At 37.6% G+C, this 16511-nt stretch overlaps 1 long non-coding RNA gene across 4 annotated transcripts; it reads right to left on the bottom strand.

Annotated features, from left to right (window-relative positions):
- Positions 1-597: 597 nt before the first annotated feature.
- On the bottom strand, positions 598-16493 carry LOC120608286 (uncharacterized). Of its 4 annotated transcripts, none has more exons than XR_005654366.1 (3): positions 16267-16493; positions 6245-7535; positions 598-1014 (listed from the first exon to the last, which is right to left on the bottom strand). It is a non-coding gene; the product is annotated as an uncharacterized LOC120608286 (long non-coding RNA). The 4 variants fall into 4 exon arrangements; XR_005654367.1 differs by lacking the exon at positions 598-1014 and adding an exon at positions 14969-15051 and having other exon boundaries at positions 4222-7535; XR_005654364.1 differs by lacking the exons at positions 598-1014; positions 6245-7535 and adding exons at positions 7544-8569; positions 14969-15051.
- Between the last annotated feature and the right edge of the window lie 18 nt (positions 16494-16511).

Raw genomic sequence — 16511 nt, 5'->3', positions numbered from 1 at the left:
TGTTTCTTTCCTTTTGTATTTTTTTATTTCTGTAGTTTTCAAATTTCTTAAATGACTATATATTTTTATAATCAGAAAAAATGGTAAGTAACATTCATTCTCCTTGAACTATGTTTTACCTAAAGGAAGTCCTGTTCTTTTCTCTTAGTTTCTGCATTTCGAAAGATCTCATCACTTGTTTTGGCTGAAGATGAAAATGGAAACTCAGTTATTTCACATTTGTTCAGTTACAAGCCCCTTTTCTTCCCATGGTATCATTTCAGCTTAAACCTTTGTACTTAGCCCCCTTTCCAATTGTGGATTTTCTCCTCTCCTTTTTCTTTTTATTCTTTCACTGATCTTTTATTTTTTTCTTTTTAATTTAAATTCTGTCTGCTTTTCTTTGGCAGTATTAACCTTTTCCTCTTCTTATCTGTTGGGGAGATGAAGCGCACTATTCAGTTTCATATAGTCACCCCATCTCCCCCTTTTTCTCTTGTTTCTTTACTCTGGTTTTTTTATTTTGGAGGGTAGAAGGTAGAAACATTTATAGAATAGTCTCTTCCAAATATTTATAGAATAGTCTCTTCAGAGCCTTGGTAGTACTTTTGTGTTAATGAAAATTTTTTTATTTTTTTAGGGATTTCACAAGTATTTCCCCCCATATCAGGAGTAAGAGTGTATGTGTGTGTGCATGTAGGTGCATGTGTGTGTGTGAATACATGTTCTATTCTTCCAGGTCAGGAACAGTGTCACTTCCTATCTCCTCCATAAAAGCAGGCACTCCAGTAATGCTGCAGCCTGTTGGCCTGTCTCTGCTTAGAGACCTTTCAGAGCTTGATATCTGGGCTCAGACTGTATGCTCTCAGGAGGAGGATGCCCTAATTCACTTTGGTACCAGCAGGCTGACATCCATATTTTGAAAGCTTTGATGAAGATGATGCAAATTGGGCTGGCTCTGCGGGTTCTCCAGCTGCTGCTAGGCTGTTTCCAAGCCAGGCAGGGTGACTTTCAATATCTCTCAAAATCTGCCAACTAGTAAAGAGATAAATATATTAGACAAAATGGTAGAACTCGATTTATATATGTGGGCATGCAGGATCAAATTAAAATGACACCTTGAAAGAAAAGCTAAGGACCAAATCTGGAGAGTCTATGAGTCGAAAGAGAAGGCTAGGATTTCCAGGATGAACTTTTCTATGTATAAATTGGAATTCAAGTAGATATTTATAATTGAAGTGCTATGCTTATTTCATTTCCATAAATCTAAAATCTGGCTTTGAAGTTGGCTCCAGGGTAGACCCATAAGGATTGAGCCTTGAAAATTTGTGTGATAAATCAAGCCTATGATGAAAAGAACTGGCAAATGTGACACTGGCTTGCAGTGTGCAAGTACCCATGACTATTATAGAGTGCTCAGCTTAGTGTCTCCTAGTGGAGGAAATGTATCTTGATATGCTTTCTGAGGTTGAGAGCTCTTCATTCTCCATTCAAAAGACTATGCTAGGTAGAGAAAGAGATAGCCAGTGAGATGAATGTTTTACCCCAATGTCGTTTTTTAAAAAATCCAGTCGCATGGGTGAAAACTGGATTTTATTAAATTTATTTGATTGAAAAGAAGCATGCAAATTGTACAAGGTTCATGTTGTGCACAGAAGGTGATAAATAATGCTAATGCTATAAGTGTCCCTTGCCACCATGGGCCTTTGGAAATAATGTGAAAAAGTGGATTTTCTGTCCTGCTGCCTCAGTCTCCCTTCTTACAGAGCTTTCTTCCTTTTTCTCCCCCTTCACGAGAAATACTAGCTTTCAGGGGTGATGAATCAAGCACACCTTTGTGCGAATGTAAGATATATATTAATTCCATTTAGATATTTAAATTTGACATTACATTCTTTGTTTTGGAGCAAAACGCATGTTTCCTACAAGCAGACAGGTGACGTATTTTATGCTTTTGTTGGGGAGGGCTCGTTTAGCCCTCTTGCTGGCAGTCCATGTTTAAAACCCTATCTAGTATTAAAAATGCAATTATTAGATAGAACCTCTTGTGGTATTGGCTGCTCATTTAAAAGCATCCTTCCTTTTTTCTTACTATGATGAATTTTAATTTTCAAGTAAAAGTCACTGTGTAAACTTTAATGTTTAATAAATTTGAAAAAAAAGGTGGAACCTGTTGGGAAATATGATGGAAGCAATTACATTCCAGACTTGGAACTTATCGATGTTGATCAACTGTCTAACAGATTCAGAATGAATTTAGATCATTTTGGTTTGGTGTCCCCATTTCAATATGGAAGAGGCTGTTTTGTAACTTAATCTTTTCTGCAGAGAGAATGAAACTGAGGGACAACCTAGAGCATTGGTGAGGGCTGGAATAAAGTCTTTGGGCTGCTGTGCTATACCACATGCCTCAAACAGCGGATGCCACAGAACTGCTTTTTAAAAAATGTTGGCTTCACATGTCATGCTAAAAATACATACTGAAAAAGACCTGGAAAACTTGAAAGTACTAGAGAAGCAGGCTGTAGAAAAACACACAGACATATACACACAACAACAAAAAAAACTGTATAAAGTAAGACATATTAGAGCTTTCTTAATTTCCAAAGCAGCTTTTGATAACATATTCAGAACAGAAATAAGAAAGGCATCAGAAAACTAGCTAGTCCCTAGGAGACTGCAAAAGGCTACAGAAGAAAATTTAATAACATTGGTGGGTCAATAGAATGCCCTTATTCCCCTAGTCTTCTCATCTCTTTCTTTTCTTTTATGAAGTTCACCTTCAAAAAACCTTATATGGTCACCTCTATCTGGCTAACTCAAACTTGGTCCTTTGTTTGAACTCTAGTTACTTGTATATCTTATAGATGTCCCCTGGAGTTGCTCATTGTGTGACTTGTCACTCTGCCTAGGTTCTAAGCTTGCAAAGGTCAAGTAACATGTCTTTCTTATCTTTGGAATTTCCTCTATAGTTTTGGTACAATAATCCTGTCTGTAGATGGTGTTTAAACGTGTTCCTTAACTCACTGGATACTTTCAGAGCAAAAAAAAATAGGTAATAGAAAGATATACAACTTTGCTCCTATTATTAATACTTATTAATTAAGTATTAATAAGTAGTGCAATATTCTGAAAAATCTGCAGGAGACCAGATAAGATAAAAGCTGGAGGAGCTAGTTATAGATACAATAGTGAGAATGCAAAGGATATTTAATAATGTCTTGACATAAATAATAGAAATGATAAGAATAATAATGCTACAAATGTACATTTTTATAGCACTTGATTATTTTGAAAGCACTTTCAAAGAACAGAGAGATAAAGGAAGGAATATAAAGAATACTGAAGCAATGCAGAGAACATAAAGCAAAAGGACAAAAGGAAGGCAAAGAAAATAAAGCCAAGAATAAAGAAATGGAAGGAGAATTTACTCACGACTTTGAACAGTGATTGGCTAAATTACTGGGCAGGGTGTCAAGTAAATATTTACAACATTGGTGTTCTTTTAGCAGGTAGAGTATGCTGTCTATCGATCAAGTCATGTTTTCACTTGTTTTCTACCACGTACTGGGGGAGGGAGTGTCCTGGGTTCTCTAACTCTCTTTTCCCCATTTTTGTCCAGTAGGGTTTAAATTGATACTAGTATGGCTATCTGTACTTCAGACATCCTATCAACAGCATCAAAAAGATATGGAGGTGTGAGCGAAACTCAACTTTAGTAGTTTATTTTAGCGATTTCACAGAAGCTCATTTAGGCTTGCTGCAGAGAGCACCATCGATTTTTGTTCTTGTTCTAAGGTTTTGAAAATTTCCTAATCTTAGGCAGATCTCAAATTACTGTCAATAATGCTGAATGTAGTAACTTATTATAAATAAGTTCCAAGTAGAAGACTTCCCAACTATATTCTAGAACAGATCAGTTCTAGAGCTGAAAAGGTGCAGTTAAAAAGTTCTGCCTGGCACATGTCAGAGGCCACACAGGTCCTAAAATGATCTTTATTCCTGCTTCTTGGAATGATCTATATATTTTATTATTTATTTAAAAAGTTTTAATAATGTATTTTATTTAACTCAAGATAGCCTAAATATTATCATTTAAACAAGTAATCAATGTAAACATTTTTTGTCAGTTTAATATTTTTTATTTTCAATTATAGTTGACATGCGATATTATATTAATTTCAGGTATATGACACAGGAATTAGACATTTACATAATTTACAAAACAATCACCCCGATAAATCCAATTCCCATCTGATACCATACATAGTTATTATAGTGACTATATTCCCTGACTATATTCCCCATGCTATTATACTCTACATCCTCATGATTACTTTGTAACTACTAATTTGTACCTTTTATTTCCCTCCCCACTTCACCAATCTCCTTACCCCCCAATCCAGCATTCACCAAAATACTTTCTGTATCTACTTGGATGGCAGCTACATATTTTAATTGACATTTAAACAAGATGACCTCCAGCAGCATTCCTGAGATGGCAAGCTCCTTTTACTTTTGGGTCTGTTTTGTTCAGAATTTATATTCATTAGTTGAAGGGCAGGGGACCCATGCCAAAATGTGAGAATTAATAAATTTTTGAAAGCAGGTTGGAAAAAGACGCGATGGTCGAGATAAAACTCATCGAATCCTTAGAAAATTTTGCCTGCATTGAAACGAGGAGAGAGAGTCTCTGGAATTAAATCTGCTTCCCATTGACAACACTAGCATGAAGACAGAGTTTTATTTTAATTGCCTTATTTGTTGCTGAAAGCATGGATCAGCTATTTTCAAGATTCAGAGATCAACACCCCTGTTTTGGCAGTAATTCTACTTTTCACACTTCAGGTTTTGAAACAGAGCAGAGAACTATTACATTTGGTGGGCTGAAAACCTGGGTTCTGGTCTTAGGTCTGGCCCTTATTGGCTGTAGTGACTGGTGAAGGTCAGGATCATTTAATCTCTCCCAGCCTCAGTTGCCTCAACTGTAAGAAGGGAATAATTTGATCAGTTCTGGTTTATAATAACAATAATTTCCATTTCTAAATGTCTGCCGTGTGCCACGTACTCTGTTATGCCTTTGGCACATGTTACCTTTAAGTCTCTCATCAAGTCTACAAGGAAGGAATAATTACCATTCAGGTTTTATGGTTGAGAAAATTGAGACTCGGATCCTTTCAGTAACGTGCCCAAGGTCACATAGCTAACAAGTAGCAAAGCCAGGGTATATATCTTAATACATAGGTTCACAAAACCCCTTTTTAGACCTCCATGAGATTTTGGGGTTTATTTAAAATGATATTTCTGAAAGCGTTTTGAAAATAGTAAAGTTCCTTATAAATACATGTTATTATCATCATTATTATCCTGATGAATATAAATCAGTTAATATGTATTTTTTGAGTTCCTATAGGTGCTTAGTACCAAGTCAGATACCTTCTTGGATAATCTATGGAATTAGGTATTTTTCTCAATGTCGTTTTGTGTAAGGTGCATATGAGTAATCTTAAATATTTCCAAACGGCGTCACTTACAACCTTGGAATCAGATATTATTTTCTTTGGATCCTTTTTGGAGAGAAAAAAAGAGCAAATATGTTAATTAAATTGAAGGAATGTTTCAAGAAACAAAAACCTATTGCATGTAATCCATCAAGACTACAGAGCCAGCAAGTAAATACCCCAGGAACCATAACAGTTGATAGGAAAACTTGAAAGGAGATGAGGGAAATACACCATAGGAATTAGCAAATCTCTGCTGAAAAGTCATGTGTTCACAAACGTCCTGGACCAATATAACTCCCCTGATCTGGTTCTTCATTTATTTTTTGAGTCTTTAATGACCAAAAGTGTTGCTGAAATTTATTTGAAGAGTCTATCTTTGATTCAGGAGCATCAGACTTCCCAAGTGTAGATGGCTGGGAATCCACACGACTCTCTTAAAATAAGATTTAAGTTCTGAAAATAATTTTCTTTTGTGGCAAACATCCTATTCCCTAAGAGAGCCACAAGCATGAGATCACTTTTTTTTTCCAGAGAGAAAGCTGAGAGGAGCCAGTTGGTCCAGCAGCCAGGAACAAACCTTCAAGACAGGTTAACATTCAAGACAGACTTCATTCTTTTCCCTTGGTCTTTTGGAAGAACTGCTCAAAGTCACAATAAAAGTTCATAAAATTCTGTAGAAGGATCAAGTGAGTCCAGAAATTAACTCTTCCTTATTATTTCCTCTGTTTCCTTATGTATCAAGTGAGGATAAAAACACCTACCTTAGAAAGTTGTTGTGAGGATTACATGAGTGTCTCCTGGCCCCAAATAATCATCACTGTTGAATCCGAGGCCATTTTTCCCAAGACTGTTCATCCAGCTGTTCTTTAAGTCTCGGTGTGAATTATTTATTCTGTTAGACCATGGAATGTCTAACGAGTTAAGAAAAATGCTTTTTGAGTACAGAAAATGTGGAGGAGGCTGCCTTTCTAGGCCCCACCAAGGACCTGTGCTGGGTGGAATATAGCCTTCTTTTAGGTTTGGTAGGAACTTCAAGATGGGATCAGCCTGAATACCACAGACAAGGTGCTAATGCCACTGCAGAGCTGGCTGGCTACCTGTCTTTGGTCACTTTGGCAGGATGAATGTGGGGCTACTGATCCATGCATTTTTCTGCAGGAATTTTATCCTGTCTTGACAGGACAAGGCAGCCCTTGTCCAGTTCTCCTGTCAGACATTTTAGCCACATTTGTGTCTCTGCTGTGCTAAGGTAGAAGCCCATCTGGGAGGGCAGGGTCACGACATGGCCGTGCATAGTTTTCTTTGACTCAGAGTCTAGATTTGGCTGAATCTGAACAGGCAGGGATGCGCAAACTAAGCTAATTATACAAGTGATATTTGTAAGAAAAAAAGCTGGCTACCACAGAAGCCGGATATTGACCCTGTTTTGTTTTCAAATTCAGTCATTCTTTCTGGAGTAGAGAAGCGAGAGGGTAGCCTAACATTGTCCCTGTAGCCGCTGGCCACAGCCAGTCAGGATGTAGCCAACACTAGCAGCCAAGATGCTGGCCAAGCATGTGGTCTAGGCTCCCTGTGTATAAGTTTCTGGCTAGATGTGAGGGTACTTTTGTCATAATGCCTTTCAACATAATTTAGGTACTATGGGAGGTGGAATTAGTGTTTTAAACTCTACAGACTCAATATGGGCTATGATCTGCTTTTGGTCAGTTTTGTCTAGTGGAATGAGCTCTGCTCAGGGAGTCAAGGGACTGCCATTTGCCACTTGATCTCAGCAAAGTCACTTTATGTCTGTGGGCCTCAGTTTCCTTAGAGTGAGAACATCTCTAACCTGGGTCTCAGCACAAATGATCTATGAGTCTGTGGTCTGTCTCCACCTGGAATATGATAGTGTGTGCGTGCGCGTGTGTGTGTGTCCATCCGTGTGTGTCCGTGTGTCCGTCTGTCCATCCATCCATCCATCCATCCTCATGTTCTCCCTCCATTCCAGCCTTCAGTTCTGGAGATGTTCCTTTAAACTGTTCTTTGCCCCTCTTCAGTTATCCAAATTTTTCTCTGCCAAAGAACAAGTATGAATAGGTCATTGTTTCTTATAAGACACTGCTGATAAAGTCAGAGGATGATGACCTATTTCTGAAACAGACAACTGAGGAGAAGTTTATGGCTTTCTATTCTTTCTAGACTTAACTAGTTTTTCTCCTTGGAACAAGTTTTATGGAACTTGAGTAATCACCCTGCCAAAGTTTTCTTGGCTAGAGATCAAAGTCTCCAATGCATTAGCACAATGAAAAAGCAGCAAGAGGCAGGAGAAAGCATTTGCAATGAATTTGGAGTCAGACTCTAGTAGAAAAGTCAAAAAAGGATAGGAGTAATTAATTTCTGTAAGAATTGCAAAGGCCAGTACATAGGAAAAGATGTCTAACTTCTCTAATGATGAAAGAAATGCAAATAAAAATAATGCTTTCATTTTCTTCCTATCATTTTGGCAGAAATGTAAATGATTGGTTAAGCCTGGTTTGCCTATGAGTGTGAAGAAATGGGCACACTCAAGTAGTTACCTGATACAACCTTTCAGAGGGTGGTTGGGTGATATGTACTGAAATGTAAAATGTACAGTCTCTTTGCAGTTTTCAGTCCGGGACTTAATCTAAGGAGATAACTACATAAATGTAAAAATACATTTGCAAAAGCTTATTCATAGGGAAAACTTAGAAATAACTTTAATGTTCATCAGTGGGGGACCGGCATAGTCAGTTATGGTAAATACCTTCCAGGAAATCCTGTGTAGTCGATAAAAATGACCTTATAGAGCTTTACATATGGTGTGAGAAAATATTTAGTGGTACACAGCAGATTATGAAACGAACGATCACATTTATATAAAATTATGTTACTGGAAATATGGGAGGTTTTTTATTTTATTTTCTTTCTTATTTTTCACTTTATTTTTTACTTATTTTTTACTTTTCCTTTATTTCTTATTTAACTTCCAGTTCTGCCACTTATCACCTCTGTGTCCTTAGGAAACATAGTTAACCTCTCTTACTCTTGGTAAAATGGAGATGATAATATCAATATTTTACAGGTCACTGAGGGAATAAGCAAAAAAACACATGTGAAGCACCTGGGATGGAGTAAAAAAAATACTTTGATTCTTAAAAATCATTCACGGTTTCTATTTTCCTTTCATTATATGAGTACAAACAGCTGTGTTCCTATGCCCGTGCTTCAAAGAAAGAAAACTAAGTGGTCTTTGAATAGCTTCTGTTGGTTTAAATATGGGAAAAGTATTTTCCTAAGGCTGTAGTCTGTCAGAAAAAGGCCATATTGAGTCATTGTTTTCTGAAGTCAGGAGAGGAGATTGAATGACCGATGCTGTTGGGCAGCCTAAAATAATATTTCATTCTTGTCATCCTTACACAGTTTAAGACCAAGTGATTTTGGATAGATCTACAGTTTCCCTCTTGTTTTGGAAGAACAAAGCGTTTGCTATTTATGCTTTTAAACAATAGAGCTTTGTCCTATACTCAGGAGCATGCAAATTAAACAGATTTCCAGAAGGGCTATTCTATTTATTGTGAAGAGTGATCCTAAGTGTTAAGTAGACACAGTTAGCTCCAGCCACCTGTGGTGAGCCCACATCTTCAGCAGAATAGCCAAGACTCACAGAAGCACAGCAACCAATCAGGTTTGAGATCGACTTTCCCTATATTGTTTTAATGTTGGTAGACTCAGCCATTTAAAAGCTCCCTAATTACTTGGGACCTGCTTTGCCCTACAAAGCATATAACCTTGTTTTGCTTTCAGTGTCTGACACAGAAAAATGAAATTGCCAGTGTTTTGGGTATTTTTACTTTGGACATTTCTGGTCCATACACAACTGTTTCAAATATTCCTGAGCTATCTTTTCAGAGCTATTGATACTCTGGAATGGGGAGTGGTAATTCAGGCTCAAGAATTTTCATCAAAGGCTTTGGGATCATTAGAAGGACACAAATTAGACTGTCTCTGTCCTGTATCCCTCTTCTCATTTCTCATTCCTCGCATTAAACCGGGTCTGGCTTGCTACCACACTTTCAAACCCATGTGCAATTTTCACTTGGCAAAATGTCAAGTTTAAGTAGAATATATGAAGTTGGGATTAGCACTGATTCTTAATAATTATAGCTAGTAAGTATTGAGCACTTGTAACGTGCCAGGCTTTGTGTTAAGTGGATCGTGAGCACTATCTCGATGCTTCTTAAGGAGTAGTCCATGGATCAGGAGTGCCAGTGAAAAATGCAGATTCCTAGGCTCCATTATAGACCTACAGGTTCAGCATCTTGTAGTGGGAGTTAGGGCTCTACCATTTTAACAAGTACCTTTAGTAATCCTGAAGCACATGAATTTCAAGAGCCACTGCATTATTTTATATTGTACATGGGATTCCATTGCAATCTGCTCTCTTCCCACTCCTCTGATTTCCATGCTTAAATTATTATGGCAAGAAAATAAAAAAAAAAATCCTATGGACTGTGAGACATGGCACCATCTATGCGTCCTTTAGTTACTAGTGATTGCAAGTGTGTCTCCATAGCCAAATTGCTTTTGAGGCATCAAGTATCTACTTCAATAGCTGAAGAGTTATATAAGGGAGAATTCTTTTCTTGATTGATGGTGGCTATGCTCTGGATGTAGAGAGGCAAGGCTCGGGGACCAAAGACAGTGAACTGCTATGAGAGGTTGATTGTACAAGCTGTGTGCTACCCAACTACATGTGGTGGCCTTGCATGGAGGCGTGAACAACAGTATTTTCCTTGGCCCAGGGCTGTGCAGGTGGAGCTGGCCCAGGCCTGTGAGGAGAAGGTGGCTTCTATGCTGTTTTGGTTCCTAGGATCCAGGGAACTCTGCCTGTTTCCTGCATGATTTTGCTGTCATGCTGCAAGGGAACTGAATTGTTCAATGTGGTTATTTCTTTGGTTATCAGCTCTATTTCTAGAAAGTCTCGATTAAAATGAAGTGCCCATGAAAAGAATGAAATCCTCCCAGTTGTGACCACATGGCTGAACCTAAAGGGTATTATACTAAATGAAACAAGTCAGAGAAAGACAAATACCATCTGATTTAACTTATATGTCATATTTAAAAAAATGAACAAACAAAGGAGAAACAGACTCATAGATATAGAGAACAAACTGATGGTTGCCAGATGGGAGGAAATTGCGAGCTGGGTGAAAAAGGTGAAGAGATTAAGTACAAATTAGTAGTTACAAAGTGGTCACAGGGATGTGAAGTACAGCATAGGGAATATAGTCAATAATATTGTAATAACTATGTATGGTATCAGATGGGTACTAGTCTTATTAGGGAGATCACTTTGTAAGTTATATAAATGTCTAATCACTATGTTGTACACCTGAAATTAATATAATGTATATCAAGGGTAATTGAAAAATAAAAATTAAAAGAAATTAAGTGCCACTTAGAAGGTAACGAACATTTGATCATATTGGCACAGACTGGTTTAATCTAGCTGCTTGGGGGTTGGTACACAAAAGGATTCATGTGATGAGAGGGGAGGACAAGCCCCTGTGTGGGCTACTTTGCTGGAGGAAGCTGGGGAGCATCGGCATCAATTTTTTTTTTTTTTTTTTTTTTTTTTTTTGCAGGAAGGAAGGCAGAGGTGAAGTGGGAGAGGGCTAAAGACTAACTGGATCTATGTCACAGTTCTGAGGGTTACTTTCCAGCACACTGTTTTCTAAAGTTCTCTATCCCGTCCCAATCTCCTTCCCTTTGGTGAATGTCTAGTGCTGAGTGACTGTCCCCCTAGTCATAAGTCTGGACTGCAGTGATGCTGCAGGTGGCAAGGACTCAGTTGCATGAGTGGGTCAGGAGAGAGATGTCATGTCCATCTCTGTAACTGAACCAGCATAAGGGGAAGGGGGAAGCGATAACCTACCCCCGAGTCTGAGACGCCCTTCCTTTTGCATTCCTTTGCCAGGAGCATGATAATTAGAACAATGAGACTTAGCTCATGCATCTCCCTGCCCGGCCCCATGAAAAGTTTTCATATATGGAATAATTTCTAGCAGACATGGTAGGCTTCCTTGCATTTCTTTATCAACTTGTTGGGAAAGACCAGAGATGATTCTCTAGCTACTGAAAAGTCTGTCTATGGGACTATTAGCTTAATTTTCATTTCATTTGGGATCTTTAGAAAGTGTCCCAAATTTCAATTTTAAAGCATATTTTGCTAAACTGAAAAAGTCCCCCAATTTTCCAACTGGTTATTTGTCCTTTAGTGCTAATTCATGTGGTTAGCGATTCATTAATTTACCCAGCAGGGAATAATCACCTTCCATGGCCAGGAAGGAGTTCACTGTGAAGATGAGAATTTTGCTTGGTCATAAGTAACAGCTGGGGAAGGGTGTGCAGATGGAAGGGCGCATCTACAGAAATGGCTGTGTGAGAGAGAGTAGGCTGCCTCAGGCACTATGAGCAGTTCAATGTGGCTGGTGGGAATTTCCGTGGGAGTGGAGGGAGATAAGAAGGGGCATGACCATTCACGAGCGAATGAATGGATGAATGAATGAGTGTAGAAGTCCTTAGTCCTTTCCCTAGGGTGGCTGTTTCCTCACCAAGCAGACTGTTGGTCTCTGCATCTTCTTGATGTGTTGGTTGCAATCTCAGTTAATATTTTTCTGCTCTGAAAAATCCCCATCACAAGGAGGAGAGGAAATAATTATCTTCAGTGTTCTCTCATATTTAAGTTGAGAAGTCAGCATGAATTCTAGATGTGGTGCATGTATTTGGATAATCAGTATAGCTGTTCATGATAGGTAACTTAATTTTTCCTCCTTGAGTCTTTTCTGGTTAGGATACCATGACTGAAAATTAATGACTTCCATTATTATTATATTTTTGCTTTCATGCAAGAATCTTTAAATTAGTCTGAACTTTGTACTAACTATCACGGGAATCATTCCTACTACAATTATACCCTCTGTGTCATGTCCTAGGTTAGAGTCCTTGTATGATACACCAAATGCAGGGCAGGGTTAAAAGTGTCAAGAGATAACCAGGCAGAAAACTGGCAATTTACAGTGACCAACACACCTCCTTGAGCTAATATCTCAGAGGCCTGAAGACAAAATCTTACTTATAAATATTACCTGAAATGAGGTTTATGATGTCACTAGATATATTTCACTGTATTTGGCTGTTTAGTAATTCACCTCTATTTTGGTTATTGTATACATTTATTGAAATGAGCTTAATAATAATAATAATAATAATAATAATAATAACAATTTTCTCTTAATGAATACTCACCATGTAATAGGCTCAGTTCTAAGCATGCATTACCCATTTCATCTTCACACCAGCCCAGGGGGTAGTTACCGTGTGTGGCACTATTTTACATATGAGGAAACTGAGGCATACTGCTATTAAGTAATCTGCCCAAGGCCCACAGTTAAGGATCAGAGCTGGGATTCAAACACGGGCAGTCTGACTCAGAGTTTATGCTCTCAAACTCCATATTATAATGCTTATACAATGCTTGAAGCAAAGGGGTGGCTTTAGCCTCAAATATTAGAAATGCACCCTCCCAATTTTTTCTTATTAAATGTAAATAATTGACAGTTTTCATATATGTTATGTATATGTTGTCTGGCTTTTGAGAAACTTTGACAAAGAGTAAAGTCATAGAAGAACTGATCCTTCCATTCAGGTTTCATTACCTAGAAGAGTTTTGAGAATAGATAAGTGCGAAATGTTGTTTGTTTATATTAATTTTAAGGATAATATTTTTTAAATTTTTGTCAAATGCATAATTAGTATGTTTTTAGACATTTACATTCTTAGGAGAGATTGAATTAAAAAAACAACAAAAATTACTAACCAAAAATTCCCCATGTGCCAAGAGCAAATCTGAATTTAAGGTCTATGTGCCCAGAAAAAGTGTTTTGTTATCTGAACCAAGAACACAAGCTTAATCCCTATAATGACTGCAGACTTACATTTCTAGTACCCATGTCATCTTATTTAAATAAATTTTTACATTTTTTTTCTTTGTTAAAGTGAGGCAGACTTTCTCTCTGACATTTTTTTAAGCAGCTATTTCTCTTTGGGTTTATACCATACGATGCTGGTTCCAAGTGTCAGCATTTGAATTATCAGCCATTCCTTACCAGCGATCTGGTCCTGAGGTCCAGGATTTCTTTGGGCAGAATACAGCACTGTGAAAGTAATGGGGCTATCTATCGATGTCACCCAGAATGGAGTTAAAACCCTGTCAATCTTTGGCACACTAACAAGGTAGGTCTGAAGGTTCTTTAAAGTTTTCTTAGGAGTGACTTCTTTGACTACATAAACTTCAGGGCCAGACAAATTAGCATACTTGGGCCTACAAATCATTTTTGGCCCAAGTTTAGAGATACTTCTCACTCAACCATAGCTGCGATGATACTTGAGATTTGCTAACAGTTCTTGGTTCAGAAAAGGGTTTACATTCTTGAGCTACTTTTCTTTTATCAGGATCATCTTAATTATTGCCTGTGAGGCTAAGATCAAGGTAATGAGTAAGAACTGAATTCAGTTGTTTAGGTGCCCTTGTATACCATGAGCTTCTTAGACGGTGCCTGATGTGACGGCCAACAAATATTAGTTCATGGTGATGACAGGAGGTAGTCTTTCTAGCTAGAATCTGCTAATACAAGCTCTGTTAAACTGACGATGATGCCCTCTATAAGCAGACTCCAATACATTGCACTAGTAATTTTAGGCAAAAAATTATAGTATGGTATGTTTTGGTTTCCTCCTCCATTGCATGTAATGTAATGTAAGCAGCATAATCGGCTCCAGTTGGATCATACTTCTTTTGTTTCAGTGACTATTTTTCCCTGCCATATGATATCTCCAGGCATGAAATATCTAAATCCCCCCAAAATTGCCAAGTAAGAGTAAATGCCTTAGGCTATTATGATTATTATGATTATAGTGGGGGAAGGCAGTGCTGGTCTTTTAGAAAGTTCTTATTATGAATGTGTTTTGAAGTAAACATTACCCACTGACAGATGAACAGCATGAAGTTGAGTCAAAAAAAAAGAAAAAAACCTTTTATAAAGGTCGAGGAGATAGAATCTGTAATCTAGCTGCATGTTAGCAGAGAATGTACAAAACCCATGAAAGCTTCTAACTCAAAGACTTGCTGGATGGTTCTTGACTATTGTCTTGGATGGTGAGATGGTTGTCTTCAGCGTTGTTGGAGGAGCTATCTTCCTATGGAAAATTTCTGAACAGCAATACATGTGAAATGACAAATGCCTTACTTAGAGTGTTCTTGGTCTTGTCTGTTGAAAATGGAGATTTTAATATTCGGGCTTAAAGGAATTTTAATGGAATCTTATTAATGGAATGAGAAACAAGAAGCCCTGTGTATTGAGGATTCAATGACAATATTACCACAAGGGCTTGCTTTCCATTTCAGACTATATAATCCATGTTACCTTTGAGTAAAGGGAACAACAATTTTAACACCCTGGCTTCCTCAGAAGTTTCAGTTTTCACATAGTCACTGTAGGCAACAGCACTGTCAAATAAACAAAGATTTAATTAAATAAAAATTTAAACAGAGCAGAAATATTCTTCCCTGGCTAGTCACAAATTGGACAATTCAAAAAACAAATCTTGGGGGAATTGCCAATGGATTACTTTTTCTGTTCTCTGTGTGCTGCTATGTATTCCTTCTTGGTGTCAAATCTCAAGTTGAATTCAGTCAATTATCCACAGCAAACAAAAAAATGCATAAATGTCTCTTTTGTTACTGTTGTTGATATTTCATCACTAAACAAAGCAAGTCTCCCTTCCCAGCTTTTTCCTTTGTGAGCTTATAAAACTGACATGATTTGAATATTGTGAAAGGTCTATTGTCATTTTGAAAGCATAATGATTGATTTAGTTATTTAAAAGTTTATTACAAAGATTTTGTTGTCGTTGTTGCTAATATTACAATTGCTTTTAAAATTTGTTGAAGAAGCATACTATTTGCTGAGGATTTGGAAAGGATTTGTTTCTGGGTGTGATGTTGGGGATACGTGTATGTCAATTCCATTTTTTTTTTTTTTGCTTTTCTATTTTAGTCACCTCTTTTGACTTAAAAAATGCTTTCCATGGATTCTTTAATAACTGCAAGTATAGAAGTACAGTATAACAAGTAGTTGGTATAACTAACACTTCAAAATGCAATGGGAAATCTAAAAAATATTGCCAAGAAAACAAGAAAAACCTGGGCCACAGGGACTCTGTCAATACTTTGTTATATCATTATCTCCCTCAACAGTGCCATATGGTACATTCTGGTACATTCTTATGTAGCCTAGGTGCCAAGGGCCAGAGGAGCTGGACAACAATCTGTCTTCCCAATTTACTCTCTGAGCATACTTATTTCCTTTAAGATATGAAAAGGATTTAGTTGTGCTCATGAAGCACCTTTTCTCTCCTCCCTGCCTCAGCCCCCTTTATTCTCATTTCTGTGGGTGGGAGAAAAGGCTGCTCATCTAAAAAGATAGCTCTAAAACTGTTCTGTAAAATGATCTCTTTTCCTCTACAAATGATTGTTTTGGTTTCAAATTTATTTCAAGTACATTAAGCTTCCCTCTACTCATACTTAATAACAAATAAGTCTACAAAGGATTAGAGTGGAAAAGGTAAAATAAAATTGAAGCATACATAGTTGCCCAAGCTACTTAATGCATATAATTTAACTCAGCACCACTCCTACTAAAAATAAAAAGATGACAATTACCTCAGGTTTTTGCTGCTGTCATTGCCCTTCAGATTCCTGGGGTAGCTTGGTCCTTTAATGCCGGCAGGGTTGGGATTGTCAAGCCAGAGAAGATCTTGCTCCAGGTGTAGTTGCATTTTCCCAGGCCATCTGTCCTTTCTTCAGTCAATGAAGCTGTGATTTTTCCCTGGTCTTGTGAAGGAAAGTGATTCCAGATAAGCAGATTATTGTGTGGACTATCTCATCTTTGTTGTTCTAGTGCAGCC

This window comes from Pteropus medius, unplaced genomic scaffold (assembly GCF_902729225.1).
Source record: "Pteropus medius unplaced genomic scaffold, Ma_sr-lr_union100, whole genome shotgun sequence".
Lineage (NCBI taxonomy): Eukaryota > Metazoa > Chordata > Mammalia > Chiroptera > Pteropodidae > Pteropus > Pteropus medius.
The sequence above is the reverse complement of the archived record's forward strand: the minus strand, read 5'-3'. Positions and strand labels throughout refer to the sequence as shown.